At 38.1% G+C, this 18,220-nt stretch overlaps 1 protein-coding gene across 4 annotated transcripts in view; it reads right to left on the bottom strand.

Annotated features, from left to right (window-relative positions):
- The window catches only part of TPK1 (thiamin pyrophosphokinase 1), a 304,375-nt gene that overhangs the window by 126,820 nt on the left and 159,335 nt on the right, over positions 1-18,220 (bottom strand). The window contains exon 1 of one of the 4 annotated variants that reach the window (XM_054639485.2): positions 10,195-10,217. The exons of the other annotated variants lie outside the window; for them this stretch is intronic. The gene's annotated coding sequence lies outside the window, so the exon portion shown is untranslated. Of the gene's footprint in view, positions 1-10,194; positions 10,218-18,220 lie in introns of those variants that run through there. 4 annotated transcript variants of the gene reach the window in all.

The raw sequence follows: 18,220 nt of genomic DNA, 5'->3' as shown, positions 1-18,220 counted from the left end.
CTGTGCAGTTCATGTTTGCTGATGGTATAAGAGCCTCAGATAAATCTGTCTCCTGCCACATCAAGTCCAATATTTTATGCCATAGAATTGGATGACAATTGTAATGCAGTTCCTTTCAACCTTCACTGCATTATTCTGGAATGACAAAAATCTTCAAGACAGAGCTATCCAATGCAGTCAGAGTTTAATGAAAGGACAGTATAGCAACACAAGATAGGCAATAACACATGTAGTTTTATAGATACCCGCTCAACTTAATGACATTAACCTTTGGTAAGAAAGTTTAAAAGCCAAACAAATTTAACATTAGGAAAGGTTAGAAAAATCAATAGCACACAGCAGGAAAGAAAACAATAGATTTCATCTTATGATGATACAGCTTTGGTGAATGATAGGATGAGACAGAGTATGAGGCTTTTGCTATCCTGTCATATTATAGCAGCTATGGGAGGCACTTTGCTAAAGAAGGAGTGTGTCAGACACACTTAATAGGACTGTTGAACCCTATATTTCAGACAGACACTGAATTCAGAGAGGCACTGAAATGTCAATCTGAACATCTCGGCATTTCCCCATTTTAAGAAATATTACAAATCACAGGACATTGTGTGTTTGCAGAAAGCAGTATGTAGTTGCCCATTCTCCCATGTTCTTCTTAATCTTTTATTAAGAGAATGTAATGTTTTTTTTTTCTTTCTGTAACCTTTTTGAGTATGGGAACATAATTAGAACAGAATACATAAAATATCCTAATATGTCTCTATCTCCCAGGTCTTCCTATGGCAAACCATTTAACACTATCTTTTGAAACCTGTATCTGGCTGTGCTCAGTGGGTGCACCAGTGACATTCAGTTCAGTCTTTTAACAATACTTGAGCACAGAGGCTCAACTTAGAGCTATCAAACTCAAACAGATGTGCTTATGTATAGTGCTAATGCCACACATCATCAAGAAAAACAAGGAGAAAGGAGACAGCCTGTAGATTCTCTCAAAATCACAGCACTAACAAATAAATTTTAAGAAACCTATATAAATTAAATGTTATCTCCAAACATTCTCCTTCCCCTAGACTTCACCTTCACAAACAGTAATGTACCCTCTTTACCCTAATATTTCACTGACCAACTGGGTAAGGCTATAGATTCTCAGAACTACTTCATTTGGGAACTTTTCAAAGTCATCTGGTCTGATCTCTTGCTAAGAGTATGTTAGATTTGCTCAGGTTTCTCAAGGCCCTTTCTGGTCCAGGTTTAGCTGGAAATGGAGTCACATCTCCCAAGATGGAGATGCCACTTCCCTGGGCTACCTCTTCCTGTGCTTGACCACTCTTGTGAAATTTTCTTTCCCAGTGGCAAATGGGGATCTCTTGTATTGCAAATTGTGGTTGTTGCTTCTTCTCCTACCTCAACTTAAGGAAGAATCTCTTTTTGTTTTCTCTCTGCCCTTCCATTAGGAAGTTTAAGACAGCAATATGATCTGCTGCTCACCTTTTCTTCTGGAGGTTTGAACAAGACAGTTCACATCAGCCTTTTCTCATGTCATATGTTCTAGATTTCCCTAAAATGTATTTCCCTCACTTGTACTGTATTGGCATGCAGTAATTCCACCTTTGAGAGTCTGAAGACATAATTTAAGAGCAAGGAGGCAGAGGGTTCCCAGATATCTCTTCCTTTTAAAGTAAATTTCTGGCCACAGGGAATTTAATTTTGCCCCTCTGGTATCCTCTTCCTCTTTAGCCCACTCACAAAATAACTCCAACCTTCACATTCCTCATACACTAGCTGCAGCCACCTGAAAGTTTTGGCCTCCCCAACATTTTCATACACAAATGTACAGCAGACAAGCATTTACATCCTGAATTGGACTCAATGCAATTGATACTGAAAAACAACTCTGTGGCATTCACATCTTCTGGAGAAATCCCTTCACCCAGGATTTTTCTCCTGAGAAGTTGAGAAGCCTCAGAGAAAAAGGAAAACAATAATTATCTGATCTGCTTCTCCTGTGTTTTGCTCATGTGGAATGTGTTTGGAGATTGTTTATCAACAGGTGGTTGTTTCATTGGTTTCTGCTGTGAATTGTTTTCATTCTTTGGCCAATCAGTGCCAAGCTGTGTCAGAGCTCTGGAGAGAGTCACGACTTTTCATTATTACTGTTTAGCCTTCTGTAAGTAGCCTTTCTGTATTCTTTAGTATAGTTAATTTAGTATTCTTTAATATAATATAGTATCATAAAACAATAAATTAGGCTTCTGAGAACATGGAGTCAGATTCATCATTCCTTCCTCCATCTGGGGACCTCATGAATACAACACAACTCTATGAAAAAGCATACATGGATTGAAGCAAAGTACTGCTCTATGTACAGAAAGAGGAACAGAAATGGATTGCAGGATGTGACTGCAGGTCTTGGTCCAGTTCTAGCAAAGAAGATAAAATATCTGGATGCATAACCCTACAAGTTCAACAGAGGACAAACATTATGTTCTACCACCTCATTTGTAATAGGAGGGTGGTTTTTGAGGCCACAGCATTCAATCAGTATCAGAAAGGAAAAAAAAACCAAAACAACCATAGCTGGGGAAAATTTGTTTGTAGAGATGGCAGAAGCCCAGACAGTGGCTGTTGGCCCAGTATTCCACAGCTGATCCAAAACACCTCTACCAGAATCGAAACCGAGTCTAGCATGGGAGGAAGATGAGACAGGCTGGAATGTAACTTCAAACATTCTGAAAATGTTTAAAGATACAGGATTATAGACAGGCAGAACAAGAACCTCTAATTTGAACTACTTCTAGGCATAAAAGTTGCATAGATTTCCTATAGGTGGTAAGATTGAGTTAGTATGATTACCAAATTACCATGGCTGGTTTATGTCTATGAATTACAACCAGCAGGAAATGAGGGAACTGAAACCTTTTGCATTTGGGGAGTAGGATGCAAGTAAGGAAGGCAAAGCAGTTAAGTTCACTGGCTTCTTTTGGGAATTTCAAATACTGTTGAACAAAAGTGTTGAACAGCTTTTCTTTAACTCAGTTTAATTGTGTGAATTTTCTTTTCATATTTGAAATAGAGAACAAACCAAGTATGTGCAATTGTTGAAAATTATTTTTGATATTTGAATAGTCAAAATACTTAATTAAGTTAATTTAATTTTCTTCTAGTTTTTGGACTCAAATTTGGCTGACTTCCTGGCATCAGTAAAAACCTAATACTGTATGGATTGCTTCACCTCCAGTCCTAGGGTTCATGGTGTTTTCACTCATCCAATTGCACATTAAGGGACACTGCCATTCAGATTGACTAAAATAATTCATTAATCATGTTGAAACCTATGCTCTGAAAGCCAAATAACTGAAATTTACATTCAGGTGAAAGCCTTATTACTGAAAAGCAAACCAAGAATGTCCAGGTTTGACTATCACTTATAACCTTATATAACATCACTTTGTTTAATAAACAAGTACTATCTAGTGGCAGAAACAAAATCAGTAAATATATGTAAACATATGCACAGTTCCACAACCCAGAAGCTACATGAACTTGTCAAATTTGACAAGCATTCAAAACAACAACAATAAAAGTGCTCTGTAGTTGAAACTGACTGCAACAGCTGCAACCTCTCCTCCCTTTCCCTATTTCTATTTTGATGTGATCTTTTCCACAGTAAATAAAATGTTTCCTGTTTTTGTTTTTAACGAGTTAGCATGTGGCTTCTGGTGGAGGATTTTTTTTGACATCATACATTTTATGTTGAGATAATAGCAATGAAAGAGTTCATCTGCATTAATAGAGTTCATCTGCCCCCTTTTAAAAGAAAAGTCTATTCATGAAATAGCAATTATTTAAAATGAACAAAATATGAGTCTGTTTAGTTGGTATCTGACTGATAGCAGAGAAAGCCACTGCACCTTCTTTGCCACCTATTAGATACCAAAACCAAGAAACCCAAATGTTTCTAAATATAAAATAAAAACAACACGTGGAAGCAATCTGCCCCCCTGCTCCCCAAATTAAAAAAAAAAATAAACCAACAAACCCCACAAGCAGACAAAAGCCCCCCAGCAAGCACAGTTAATGTTCCATTTGCTGGAAAAATTCCCAGTATTTATCTGTACTGGAGCAAATTCTTCTGATGTATTAAGTTTGGTGAATGAAAGCAAGAAATGCTCACAGGTCAGAAAGTGCAGTGATATACACATCACTGCAATGCCTTTATCAGAAGGCCACTAACATATTTTAGAACTTTTAAATAACTGAGCAGAGAAGTAAGAGTGTTGCGTGAGAAAGGTCTGTCAGGAGTTGCAGTCTCATATTAAACCCATATCTCTCCATACCCATTTCTTGCATTTAAACAGTAGACCTACTTTTGTACATCCCTGTGCAACCCAAACATGTTATTTTTTCAATCTGATGATTAAAACTGAGCACAGTACAACAGTGACAGCCACCTGCTATTTTTGGATCTTCTCTGAAATATCCCTTATGTGCCCTTTTCTGAAAAACAAAGGTTCAGAAAGGGGAGTTTTAATTGATGGCCAGTCTCTCTCTGTAATCAGCACTGTGAAAAGCTTTTGTCTACCAAGATGGTTATGCTCTTTGGATCCTAACCTAGTGATGAGTCTGATTATAGTACCTTGCTTTTCTTGGAAAATAGCTTGAAAACAGTAATTGCCCCTCTGTGTGCATTTACGTGCTAAGATATGAGGTAGCTCTTGGAAGGGAAATCAGAGTGCTGGAATTGCACCAGTGTCTGACAAAAGGGAAGCATGTGCCACTGATTGCAGACAGCAAGAGCCACTACCCAGTTGTGTTGATGACAGTCGTTTTTGTTGACTTGTATGCACTTTGAACCAAGACAAAGAACTGTATCATTTTCAAAAATAAGGCAAATACACTTAAATACATGCTAAAACTGTCTTTGGCACTCACACCAGTGCATATTAGAGTCAAGCACTCTTCTGAAATAAAGCAAGAAAGAGAAAAGCTGCCTTAACCACAAATTCTATCTGTGCCCCACAAAGCTGAAGAAATAGAGCATATCCCACACCAATTTAATTGCAGTAACCAAACAGGTTTTTGTTTTGGCTTTTGTGCTTCTGTTGTTGTTGTGGTGGTGGTGGTTTTGTTCTTTTTTTTTATTAATTATAAGGGCTTCAGGTTAGCAACTCTTGCTTTTTACCACATAGGATGACAGACACTCTACAGAAATAAAGTTAATAAGCAGACACTGTATTTGAATCGACTTCAGTTTCCAGACTAATTGCCAATTCTCAAGAACATCTCAAGGTAAGAAAAACAAGGAGAAAACAGCATGGCTTGTACTGAGGTGTTTTCAAAGATCTGGGCTGACAAATTTTAGACATCCTAAACACTATTTTAACATGTTCCTTTGCCAGCAGCCAAGAAATCCAAGAGCACTGTGACTGTGAAAAATGCATAGAAAATAGCCAAAGAGATGTTAACTTGGATGGCATAAAATTCCCTGCAAGGCATTTCTAATCATTAATCTTATTTAAATATATATGACTAGTACACCTAGTTCTTCTCTCTTGCATTTGGACAGACTTTATGCAACAGAATTTTTGTTCCTTAGCTAGTATTTCCCAGTATGTCCTTACTTTCAAAGGTATGTAATTGCCAAAAAAGAATTTGGATTGTGAGAGTAGAGGTGCATTTTAAATATTGATTACTGGACAGATTTTATTGAGACCAGGCTCCAAATGTGTGCTAAGGGCAAAAAAACCCCATAAGGGTATTCTTACACAACTCTGTCTATGAGTACAAGATGAGTAAAAAGGGATTTGAAGATTTTGATTACCTGAAGACAGGAAATTGAAAGGAGAAATATCCTCCCTATCATGGATAAAAGTCCAAAAATTGTGTTATCAAGACAATTCAGTAGCTCCTCTTTTCTTTTTGGTATTGGGATATTAATAAAACCAGCAAAATTAGTCTCAAGACTGATCCATCAGGAAAGATACTAATTACTTCCCACTGCTTGTTAGTTTTCTTATGAATTGCTGCCTGCCTTTAATTTGTGTCTTAAGCTCTAACTTGGCTAGATATGTGACTAGATAATACTCTTTTCTTTCCCTCTTATTGTTCTGTCTGACAGTTTCTAAAACCTCTCAGCCTCAGTGTAAGAGCTGTATATCACAAGGAATAGAAGAAACTTTCTGTGAGGAGAGTTTATTCATTGTCTGTAATACCCCATCATTTCAGGATCATTTAATATAGATCAAAAGGAGAATGCCAAACTATACAAATCCTCAGCACAATGCAGGTCAGCTTCTGTGTTCCAAATTTTAAATGATATTCCTGTCCTCTCTTCCTCCAGTTTTTCTTTCCAGTCTTTTCAATGAAGGGAATGGCAAATTTAAACTTATGGAAATCTCTTGCTTTCTTTAGGCAGATTGTCTATGACAGGCAGATTATATAACATTTCCAATATGTGCTGGTGCCTGAGAGAGGCAGGAGCTTTACATTGCTGAAAACTGAGTATCTCCCCACACTGCCACACCAGGTCTGCATCCTCCTGCATATTTATAGGATACCAGAAAAAGTAAGGCAGAATGAAGGAAATATTTGTTGTTATCCATACATACGCCATATTAACTACAGGTAGAAAATTAACACACCAAAGAGATGTTGCTTTTGGGAACTTATTGGAGGAAAGTTCCTAGCCATACCTCAACAGCTTCCTGTCAGAAGTAGCAATGTTGTTAAGAATGCCAAACTCAAAGGCGCTGCTATTAATTTAGTTACATCTTCTGTATTGAAAAGAATTTTGTGGCTCCAAGAGTGAGAAAGGCTGCATAGGTTTGGCAAATGCCCAATCTTAATGTAGACCAGCGAAAACAGGTTTCACAAACTCAAAATAAAATTAAATTGTTCAGTATTTTAACAACTATAAATATTGCAAAGCTAACAGCAATGAAAATACGTAACAATAATAATTATAATAACAGCAGCAACAGCAACAACCACCACTCAGCTTTACAATCCTTTTCAAAGAACATCAAATTATCTAGGAGCAATGAACAGAAATAATTGACATGCTGACATTTTGACAGACATAAGGGAAAGCTTGGGAAATTAAAGCACTGCCCAGCAGAGCAGTTCTGACTTCATCACTAGCAAGTGTTCCACTGAATATGAACACATTTCCAAGTGAAATGCAGGCTATTTGCTGTATTTCCACAGAACTGAGGTCGATTCTTGAATAATAATAGGTCACACATCATATTCACATAGTTGCTGCATTTTCTATTTGTGGAGGATTTCAAATCTCAAGTGAAATTGCTGAACAAATATTCAGTACTTAGATCTGAGAGCACTTGATTACTTGCTAAGTTGGACACCAGTTTTATCTTCAAGGCCTGCTTTTTGATAGGCAAAGGTTGTGGGTTTAAAGACAGAGAACACATAGAAACTGGGCTGTATATCCTTCTCCTTGTCTCTCTTTTCCACATGAAATATAAATCAGTACTCAGGGGAGTCTTCAATTAGAAATCAGAAAATACAAGCTTACTGTACTGAAAATAGTTCCGTTACATGTGACATGCTTCAAGCTTTGAACAGGTGACAAATATGACATCTAATAAAATAAATAAAATATGTCCAACTAGCTTCAATTACTCTGCAAGTAATACAGAGCTTTGCAACACAAGATTTTGCATTGGTGTACCCTAGATCTCTCCTAGTGGGATATTCCTTTGCTCTACATAGCAACAGTGATTTCTGAAGTGTCACTTCTAGCTCTTCTTACAGACTACTGTGATCCCAGGAAAAAGCAAGCTAGCACAACATAATGGGTACAAGCTTTACAAAGGCACTATATAGTCAACTTCTTGTTTTAACAGGTTCTGTTCAGAACCCACTCCAGTAACTATTCTCTGAGAACTGATCACAATGCCCTGCATAGCCTATATATTAAAGGGATAAATCACAGAGCAACAGAATGTTCATCTCCAGCAAGCAGGGGTCCCACTCTCATGTTTATTAATGCTGTAGGGTATGCCTAAAGCAAATTACACTGAACTGAAATCTATATGAAAAATCAGATCCCAAGATCTTCCCCTACATGACTGAGAACAGGATTTGGCCTCCTGCATCTTCTGTTGACAAAGGGCAATGGAACTGTCAGGCATATTCTTAACACAAAATGCAAGCCACTGCTGTTTGTGCAAAGAGCTGGAATGGGTTTGCAGGAACTGAATGAAGCAAAAAAGCTGAGTGTCACATTGTGCTAAGACAGAAATGCAAGTGAGAAAACGAGCTGGGTGCACACACAGGGCAGACTGGTCTAACACACTACCTGGAAGATGCAAGGATACAAGACATTTCCCTGACTACTGCCCAGACGAAGCATAAAGCTCCAGAGCATCCAGCTGTGCTCTGACCTTCTCATCAGCTACCCAGGCTAACATGATTGCTGAGGGAACCTGACCTAACATTCACTGACCAGTACTCAAGACAGTAATTCTTTTTTATTAAAAATAAATATAAAATTTCCATAACGCACTACTCTAACTCATAATTAGATCTCTTGGGATCTGGGAGCTTCTCCTGTTCTGCTTTCCCTCATTCTACCCATACTCTATTTTAAACTACTCTTGTTAGAAAGAAAAGGAAAAAAAAAATATCAAGACATGCTTGTGCATTTTGATCAGAGACCTAAAAAAACCTTACAGCTTCAAAAAGCTGTGAGAAGATGCATCAGAAGCTAACCAAGGCCATATGTGAACATTTTTAAATTTTTGTTTTAGCTCAATCAAGTCTTCCAAACATATTATTTTCACTAAATTTTCCCTGAATAGTAAGTTGAAAGCAGATCCACATGGAGATAACAAGACAAGAAGATACACAGTCCCCCAGATTCTGAAGTTTTCAGAGTATTTGGCACTTACTAACTGGGGTTTGTAGACAATGGTTATGTCTCTACTGCAGCCAGTGCTGGGACTGGACCTAACCAAGCTTTAGTGGACAACAGAGCTCAGCCTAGGCTGTACCTGAAAGCCTCTTGTCTTCTCTGGTGGGTCTCACAATCTGAACAGGTCTAAATCCTGCCACTGCTCCTGGGAGGCCAACTGGCTGGTTCAGAGTTAGGAAGGTTGACTAGTTCAGTAAAAGGCAGGCTATGTCTGCACTGAGCAGGCACAGAACAGCCCTATGAGCCCTATTGCCACACCTTATTCTGCCACTCAAAAAGCTCTCCATGCACAGTAGTTTTAAACAAAGATGAACATTAGTGACTGCCCTTTAAAATATTCTGTTAAAGGTTTGCCAGACACTTCCGAAGGTATGAGGACAGTTGCAAGGAAAACTCTTCCTAACATTCTCCAGGTTTGGATTTCCTGTGAGAAGGCAATATATATACACTAATCAGATGATAAATTATGGAGATTAAACTAACCTTCAATTATCTTGTCCATACCTCTAAAGAGAAAGTTTTTCTCTGTTCTTTCTCAAGTGTTGTGTTCAGTTTAATTAAAAGATTTTTCAAAGCCTCAGAAGCTTTACGTCTTTACAGAAAAAAACCCAAAACTACCACACCCCAGCTGATCTCTCTAGGTATTTTTCCTGATATTTACTAAAAAGTCTTTTATTCAGCCATATCCCTCTTTGCACACAGGTATTACATAAGTATATCTCCCCAGTCCATGTGATGCTCTATCTCTTTCTTAATCTTCCTTCAAATTCATTCTTTAAAATCCCTGGCATCCACACAAAATATAAAGGTAAAGCAAATACACAAGCAAAACCTGCTATATAGAAAGCAGCCCTTCTCTACTGACAAAAAGCATTAGAGCTGCTTTCCTTTTTGCAGGAACTCATTGTGCTTTTTCTTACTTATTAGAATGGCAATCCTGTGCCTGAATCGTACTACAAAAATTATGTTTTAAGAGGCTTTGCTTTTCAAGTTGCAGATCATGTTCTAAAATGCCAACAGATTACAGCACATTCAGACATTTAATAGTTTTCCCCTCTGCATGCAAAACCTCACCCAATACCTTTCATTCTGTATCTAATTAGCAGATATCCTCACACAGCTTATGTAGACAATGCCCTGCTTTCACCACACATTGCAGCCTGCAGCTTTATAATCCAAATCCAAAATGGTCACCAGGAAACTGTCTTGAGATCAAGGCAGCAACAAAACATTCATCAAGTAAGGGATCAGCCACTTACACTGCCATGACAATCTGGTGTGACCTGGGCAAGCAGTCAGTGACATTTGGGCACTAAATTCTTCCTAGCTTCTGTGGGTCTTAGGCTTGATTTTGGCCTCTCTTCACCTCAGTTCTGCAAGGTCTGGTCTCTCTCCATCTCAGTCTTGCAGGTTTTGGTCTATCTCAGTCCTGCAAGTGTGCAATAAATTAATACTTTTGGCATGCACTGAGAAAATAAGTGAATAAGCACTCAAAAGGCAATCTATGGCACATACATAAAGCGTACATAAAGTGGCCATTTCTTAATTGGGTAAACAACTACTTAAGGCAAAGATCTACTTCTCCACCACAATTTTTGAAGACATAGCTATGCTTATACAACTGTGCTTTCTCTATACTAAAATTCCTTAAATATTTAGTTTCTTTACCTTGACTTTTACAAAAAGAAGTTAGGCTAAAAAGGTAGCAATCGTCATCTGTCCTGCCTCCCTGTTTTAGCTACCAGAGAAGCTTTTCCTTCCTTTGGAAATTCAAAAACTAAGCATTCTAGAATTACATGCTGCATCAAGTAAAAATAAAAATATCACAACAGAGGAAGTATGCAACACACTTACTTCTTCATTTGAAAGAATCACATTGGAGATACACAGTGGAAATTATTTTGCAGCAGATTTAAAGCAAAAGCTGAGCTTTTTTGATTAAAATATATTATTACTAAGTAAAAGAAGACAGTTATTTAATACCTTCTTTAATATACTACTGTTATATTTCCAGACATTGTATGTGGTCAGTATTTCTATTCCCTTTAACTCTTTTCAACTCTTGTCCATGTAATACAAATGAAATTCAAATCAGCAGCTTTCAATCAGATTTTTTTGAATGTGGCAGTCTGACACTAAAATTGGTATCTGAATGCAGTCTAGTGGAACATAAAATACATTGTTTTTAATGGAGTCACTGGAAAAAACCTAAAACCACTGTGACCACTTCATTCAAATTATGATAAGGCAAGTAAAGATTTGGCTAGATTGTTACAATGGAAGTAGAAGAGAACAATCACAGATTTAGGTAAGACCATAGCATTAAAGAAAAAACTTTGTGTTCAGTGTGTTTTGCAAAAGACCATAACACATCTCTTCTGACAGTAGAGCATTTTCCTCTACTCTCAGCAAGCTCAGCCAAAATTTAGCTAATATTAAACATCAGGCAGTGTTATAGTTCCAGACATTTTAATTAATGACTTACTTGTTCGTAATAATTTGTCTGAGAGTGAACAGAGCTCATTTTTAAAGGAGCCAAGATTATCATGTGTGAGGAGAAATAGAATTCCTCATGCAAGAAGAAATAGTAGGTCACTATAAATAATATCTGCACACTTACTGTAAATTATTTTGGTGACAGAAGGTGCTGCCATGCAGTCTGATTAACATTACCAATGAAGCACAGCCAATTTTGATATGTTTGTATGACAGATTGCTGTTATTAGTCAACATTAGGATGTTTGATGTAGTTGCATAAGGCTCTCAGCACCCAAAATTCTTGGTTTTTATTCTCAGAAAAGCATCTCTGTAAAAAAATTAAATTGACATAAAAAATGGAGACAAGGATTTTATTCACTTGCATACTGTAAAGTTCAACTTCAAGGTACATCTTTTGTAACTCTTGAATCTTGAAAATCTTGAAAATCAAATTCTTGTACCGTACTCTGAGTGCCTGCCAGGGTCTGCAATCAGAACTCAACCAATACCTATGCTCTGCATGATGCAACATTGAACTGAGCCCTTCTCCTGCTGAGCTGGAATAACTAAGAGCAAGATCTCCTTTTGCTTCAGGAATAAATTCCATTTTCTCCAAGTTTCTTAGCTAACAAAGTAGAGTTTCTTTATGTACATATCACTGCAAGGAGGGCACAGTAATTCTGGTCCCATCCTGTTACTGGTCTTATGCCAACACTGATGTAAGGAACAGGTTCTAGTCTGAGAGACATGAGGCATCCATGCTCTTTGAAAGACCTGCTTAGACTTGAGGGCCAAAGAGCTACATTTCAAGGAATTCAGCTGCTTCTTTCTGAAGACATGGAAGATTGGAAACCGTGTATATAAATAAAGAATTTGTGAGTCAATAAGCATACAATAGGTACATGCACAGGAAGGCTTTGCTGTACAGACTTTTCTAGGGCTGGCAAAGCAGGGAACATACCAAGAAAGTCCAAAGGCAGTATGAGATCTTAAAACTTCAGCTGGATTTGCTACCAAGATTTGCATCATTCCACATTCATCTTCTACTTAATTTTTATGTATCTCACCTGCTTTGAATAAATAATGAATTATTGCCTCAGATAATTATTTTACATATCACATTCCTCTCAATAAGAGTCCTGCAAGTGCTCCCAATCACTGTAGAGGCCATCTCTGAGAAGGCTGGTATACTGTCTGCTTCTCTTACACAAATTCCTTTCCTTTCAAAGTCACAAACCTAGTAGCCATTTAGTGCTGAACCCCTTATTGCCCTGGAAATCTCCAGTGACTAAGACAGAAATAAATGATCTGAGTGGATATTCCTGCCACACCACCCAGCTCTTGATCTTTCCTCTTCTGTTCCAAATATTCAATAATTTGATTCTCCTCATTTTAACTCACTAACCACCTTCCCAGATTTCTAGCTCAGAAAAGGAAAAAAGACAGTATAAACCACAAATTATTAGGAAAGTAGCAGCCTAATTCTACCCAATGATGGCCTTTCCTTATTCACTAGCAGCTCATTTCTGTTTCTCATAATATAGTTTTGTAATAGATGGATAATGAGATGATTGGCTCTTGCAATTAAGGGATAACTATTGTGTGAATATTAAGAAAAGCTTTAGTGATGCATAGTTATGTTATTGTAGTTTAGATGTCCTCTGTTCTCCCCATAGTTCCCTTTCCCCCCCCTGTATTGTTGCCATCAGACAGCCGGGGTTGTCTGGGACAGGTAGAGGGAAGGCAGCACATGTGTCCCTTACCTGGGGCAGGTGGGAATGGAAAAGCTTGGTGCTTAGGGGGTGCAGCATGACAGCACCTGATCTCCAATCAAGTTAGAAAAAAGCAGTCTCCACTGATAAATGGCAAAGAAGAGCTGACTGACAGAATATGGGAAGAGCCAGGGCTGACTGATGCAACCCCAGGGGTATAAAAGACTGAACATCTATCTTGAAGATGAACTGGCTGTGTGGTATCCATGAGGGGCAGTTCCCAGTGCTGCAGCTTTCTCCTTATGTAGTCCTTTGTTGTATGTTTGTTAAGGTTTAATAAACCTCTTTAAATTTTCAAAGTGAGCAGTTGTTTCTCACAGTTTCTCTGCCTAAATCTTTAGGTCACGGGCTGCTGCAGGCAGGATCCAATGGCAGTACTTCAGTGCCCCAGGCAGGCGGTGGAAAAGGCCAGCCCCTTTGTCAACAACTGCACTCCAAAGCATCCTTTCTTCCTACAATTTTTACACAAATATAACCTGAAAGTCAGAGTTGGCCTTACACAAAGGGCAAAAGAGCAAAATTTGATTTTCATTCAAAACAAACCAGGAGAAAAGAGGAAAGAAACTTTGTTACTAAGTAACAATTCCTTCCCAGGGGTCCTCACAGAAAAATGCAACTGTCATCCTCCTTTAGATTTTCATGTCCCTGTACTGGAACAAAACACAAACTCAGCTAAAAGTTCCTCACAACTGTCTTGAAGCTGTGCTTTCAGTTGCTGATGCTTTATGAGCTTTAAAAGAATACAACCAATGCTGTGGTTTTTAATGCAAAATGAAACCTGGAATCTAATTTAAGATATTGACATGTAATTATAATTAAAACCAAACATTATTGCAATTACACCCATTCTCTGCCCTGGCTTCCAGCTGAAAGCTGTCATTCCAGTCACCTTTCTGAATTTCCCATGTTGGTGCCTCTTGGCCCAACAAGCAACTGGGGTAACCTGGTTTCCCACTGCCAGCTTGCTCTGTCCCTGACAGCAGAAGAGTCACCCATCCTCACAATAAGCTCTGAAACAAGACCATGCTTTTTAACACTTGGAAGATGCCTCCAACCTCTGGCTTGGCTTAAGAAGAGACAGCTGGATGGAGCAGACTGAGCCAGAGACTGATTAGTCCAGTACTGAACCTGTACATGCCAGTGCAAGGAGGGGGGAATGGAAGAGCACATACAGAACAGTTACACTCCACACGAGCCCTTAGGATGTCCTTTACTCAGTTAGTTCAGTGACTCTGAAAGAACATCAATGTGTGAATTGAATCTTAAGAAGCACTCAATGAGGCAAACAAATGGTAACAATACAGGGAAGGCAGAGTGCCTGACCAGTCTTTGTAAACCTCTTCACAAGCAGTCTTATGCTCGAAGCCAGAGCCTTCACCTGTATGAGTGAGGAAGAGGGGAGAGGCAGGGAATAAAACCTGGGGCTAAACATATGGGGCTTACAGGTACTGTGACACCACAAATGATTACAAAAAATCATATATTTGACTCCTAAAGTGCAGGATGCAGAGTGAAATCAATAAAGCAAAAGCGATGAGGGAAACAAAGTACTCAGAAATGCATGGATATGGATCAGTGAGTTAATAAATTGGCCTTGGAATGTTGGGCAAAGGGTTTTTGCAAGGCATCTCTGATAAACTGAAATGCTAGTGAGAATCTGCACTATCCCACTTCCTTTAACTGTGCCTAATCCCTACACTAACACCATCCCTTCCTCTGTTACTGATTTTTCTTGGGCCATCCTTCTTCTGTACAGAGATGCAAAATAGCACTGACAAGATTAAATCAAGCACCTGCTTTTAAGTAAGCTATTAGTAACACTCAAGGGAGGCAGGGGGCAGGGAGCATAAACACTGTCTGATTGTAGTACAACAGTAGCTTTACTTCACAGTAGTTCACTTACAGAGATGGCTTTTCCGGACGAAAAATTAGACACAGCAGATTTTATTACTTTCCATAATAGAGTGATAAAGATGACTATTGGAATAATTACATTATGCTATAATTACATACAGTAACCAATTGTCAAGGACATGGCAATGCTCTGGAAGTACTTTGAATTCTAAACACTTTGTATATTTCTCAGGCAGCTGTTAAGGGTTTTTTCCTTTATTGATAACTCCAAGCCTTCGAGTTATCAGCACATGACAAATGAAACCCAGTCACACAAGCAGTGATCCCTCCATGACATCTCAGTGGAGAATTGTTCCAGGGACCTTTGTGCCATTCTCCGGGTAGGAAGCACCCGGGTCATACTGCAGAGGCATCCAGGTTAATCAGGATAAAGACATCCCAGGGGACACCTCATCAAGGTGGCCTCAAAGTAGGAAAGGAAGCCTGTGCTGGCAGCAGAAGAGAAGTCAGGAGGAAAGACAAAACATCATAGTGTCTTTGAGGGAATTTAGCCAGGAGCACTGCAACCTGCAATTCAACCAGAAACCAGATCCATCAGACTGACTTGGTTCTGGAACCAGCATGGCAAGAAAAGTTTGTATTTTTATATTTATATTTCTACCAAGGGAAAAATCAATATTTCTGTCATTGTCTTTCTTATCCTCCTGACCACTCTATAAGCAAGTCCTGCCTTAATTAAGGAAAACCAATTCCCTCTTTTTGCATTGTGTTTCTACAGTGGAGAAAAGTTAACATCAACTATAAATAGCATTAAAATATCAGTCACAACTACAGGCTCGTAACCTACTCCATAACCACAAACTGGATGTTTGATGAGGAAGCTGCTTGATATAGAAGGACACAAGAGAGCAGATAAAAATCTGCATCTGTTTACACCAAAGATGCATCTCCACCTAATTTTGAGTATAGTCTCCTCAGGATACTTATCTAGAATAATCAGATTAACCTATCTGTGGACTGTTCTGTATGATGGATTGTCTGAATTTCTTACCTAACATTTGCATGAAATGTAGTGGCTGGTTTGTCTGGAGGTCAAACAGGAGATTTGATCTGAAATTTTGTTTGTACTTTTTGTAGTTCAAAGGCACAACTGTTAGAAGTTCCTCTGAAAATAACACATTCACTGTAATAATTGCTCACCTGGATTGGTGCATACAGCTAAGTGAAAAACAAGCTTCAGCTCTGTAAGTATGAAGATTCTTATTTTCCTTGAAAAATATAATGTTATGTCTTGCAATGCACATATCAGCAGTTAGGAAAATGCAGGACAAATGATTAAAAAGAAAAAATAGTGTACAATTTAAAATTGTCAGTTTATTGAATATACAGAAAACCATGCCTAAGATCTCAATCTATGAATCAGATGGATGCTTATGTAAAAAAATTAGGACATACTGCATTTTCCCTATTATTTTTAGCTTTTGCTGTATTCCTTAAAAATCACCATGAGAATCATAATATGGTTTGGGTTGGAAAGGACCTTAGTGACTGTCAAGTGCCAACCCCTCTGCCACAGGCAGGGACACCTTCCATTACAGCAGTTTGCTCAAATGCTCATCTAACCTGACCTTTAACACCTTCTGGGATGGGACATCCACAACTTCTTTGGTCAACCTATTCCATTGCTTCACCACCTTCACAGAGAAGAATTTCTTCCCAATATCTAATCTAAACCTGCCCTCTTTAAAGCCATTTTTCTTGTCCTCTCAATGCATGCCCTTGTGAAACTCTTCCTCTGGAGAGGAACTTTTCATTTGGAGCTCCCAAGAGGCGCATCTGATTTGGGGGGAAAAAAATCCTAGAACAGTATTAGTGGCAACAATCAACTCAATATGCGAATACTGAAGAAGGAATATTGGTATCAAGTTTTGATTTAGGCCCATTCTTATACCATATTTTTAAACAAGATTTAGCCTATCAATTTTCAAATTTACAAATGAAGTCATTAATATGAAATACAAGCTCTTTCCACAACAGATGCAAATCACATCAGGTCACATTAAACTGGCTATTAAAAACAATCATAACCCAATGATTGTAAAATCCAGTTTTGCTTCTAGACTATCTATTATTGCAGATTAAATAGGTTTAAAAAGGAAGCAAACAAAACAATCACCTGTGCTCTTTATGTCTAATGATTAGAGTTACAACTAGAGAACCATATGCCTGGGTTCCTTGTTCAGAGTCAAGCTGGTTTCATCAAGTTTACAGAAGTATCTGAACTGATCATCCAAAAAGGAAAACAAAAAAGTATCTTCTAAAAGAAAAGTTTTTTCTCAGTAGGTACTCAGCATAAGCTCAACCCCAAAAGCAATTTTGTTATTATTCTTAAATGACACATTTAGCTTCCCAGAAAACTCTGTCTAAATATGCTTCTAGTCAGTTTATTAATTTTATGTATATTTTTATTCTTTTAGAAAATGGTGAATAATGCGTCTTAGTTTTTGGAGTGGTTTTTTTTGTTGTTGATTGGCTTTTTGTTTTGCCTTTTTTTTTTGTTTGTTTAAAATCAAGCTGCTTTCAGATGGAAATTGGAATCAAAATAAAATGCCACAACCACTATTTCCTATTTTTAAAAGCAGTTAAAGATTTTAGTTAGATTTTAGTTTTCCCTGACTTCCCCTCTTGTCCTGTTTCCCAAAGCATTGGGCATGTTTTTTTTTGCCATGGAGTTATCGTCAATAACCATGCTGCCCTCATGAGTCAGTTTGACTTCACCTTTCTGCATTTTCTAGGTAACTGAAGTGCCCATTGCTACATGTGGAGCTGACAGAAGAGAGCTCTAATTCACCTGTATTTTTTGCTCATCATCCCTCCTCCTCTTCCATGCTTCACACTTCTTAGTTTCCTTTCAGAGTTCACATGGTTATATTGGAAATCTTCCTTGTCTTTTACCTTTTCCTTAAAAACCAGTTCCAGGTAGAAGTTGTTAAGACAAATAGAATGAAAATTTGCCTTCTTTTTGTTTAGTGCTAAAGCTCCTCTACAGATGGCCTTCTGTTTTCAACTTCTCAAGGCATTTTCCTTTTGAAATACACTTACATAAGATTTATAAATAAACCCCCAAAACTGAAGTACAGTACAGACCTCACACACTTACTGTTCATCTCCACAGCTCACA

The sequence above is a fragment of the Agelaius phoeniceus genome, chromosome 1, assembly GCF_051311805.1.
Source record: "Agelaius phoeniceus isolate bAgePho1 chromosome 1, bAgePho1.hap1, whole genome shotgun sequence".
Taxonomy (NCBI): Eukaryota; Metazoa; Chordata; class Aves; order Passeriformes; family Icteridae; genus Agelaius; species Agelaius phoeniceus.
This window is presented reverse-complemented; position numbering and strand designations above follow the sequence as displayed.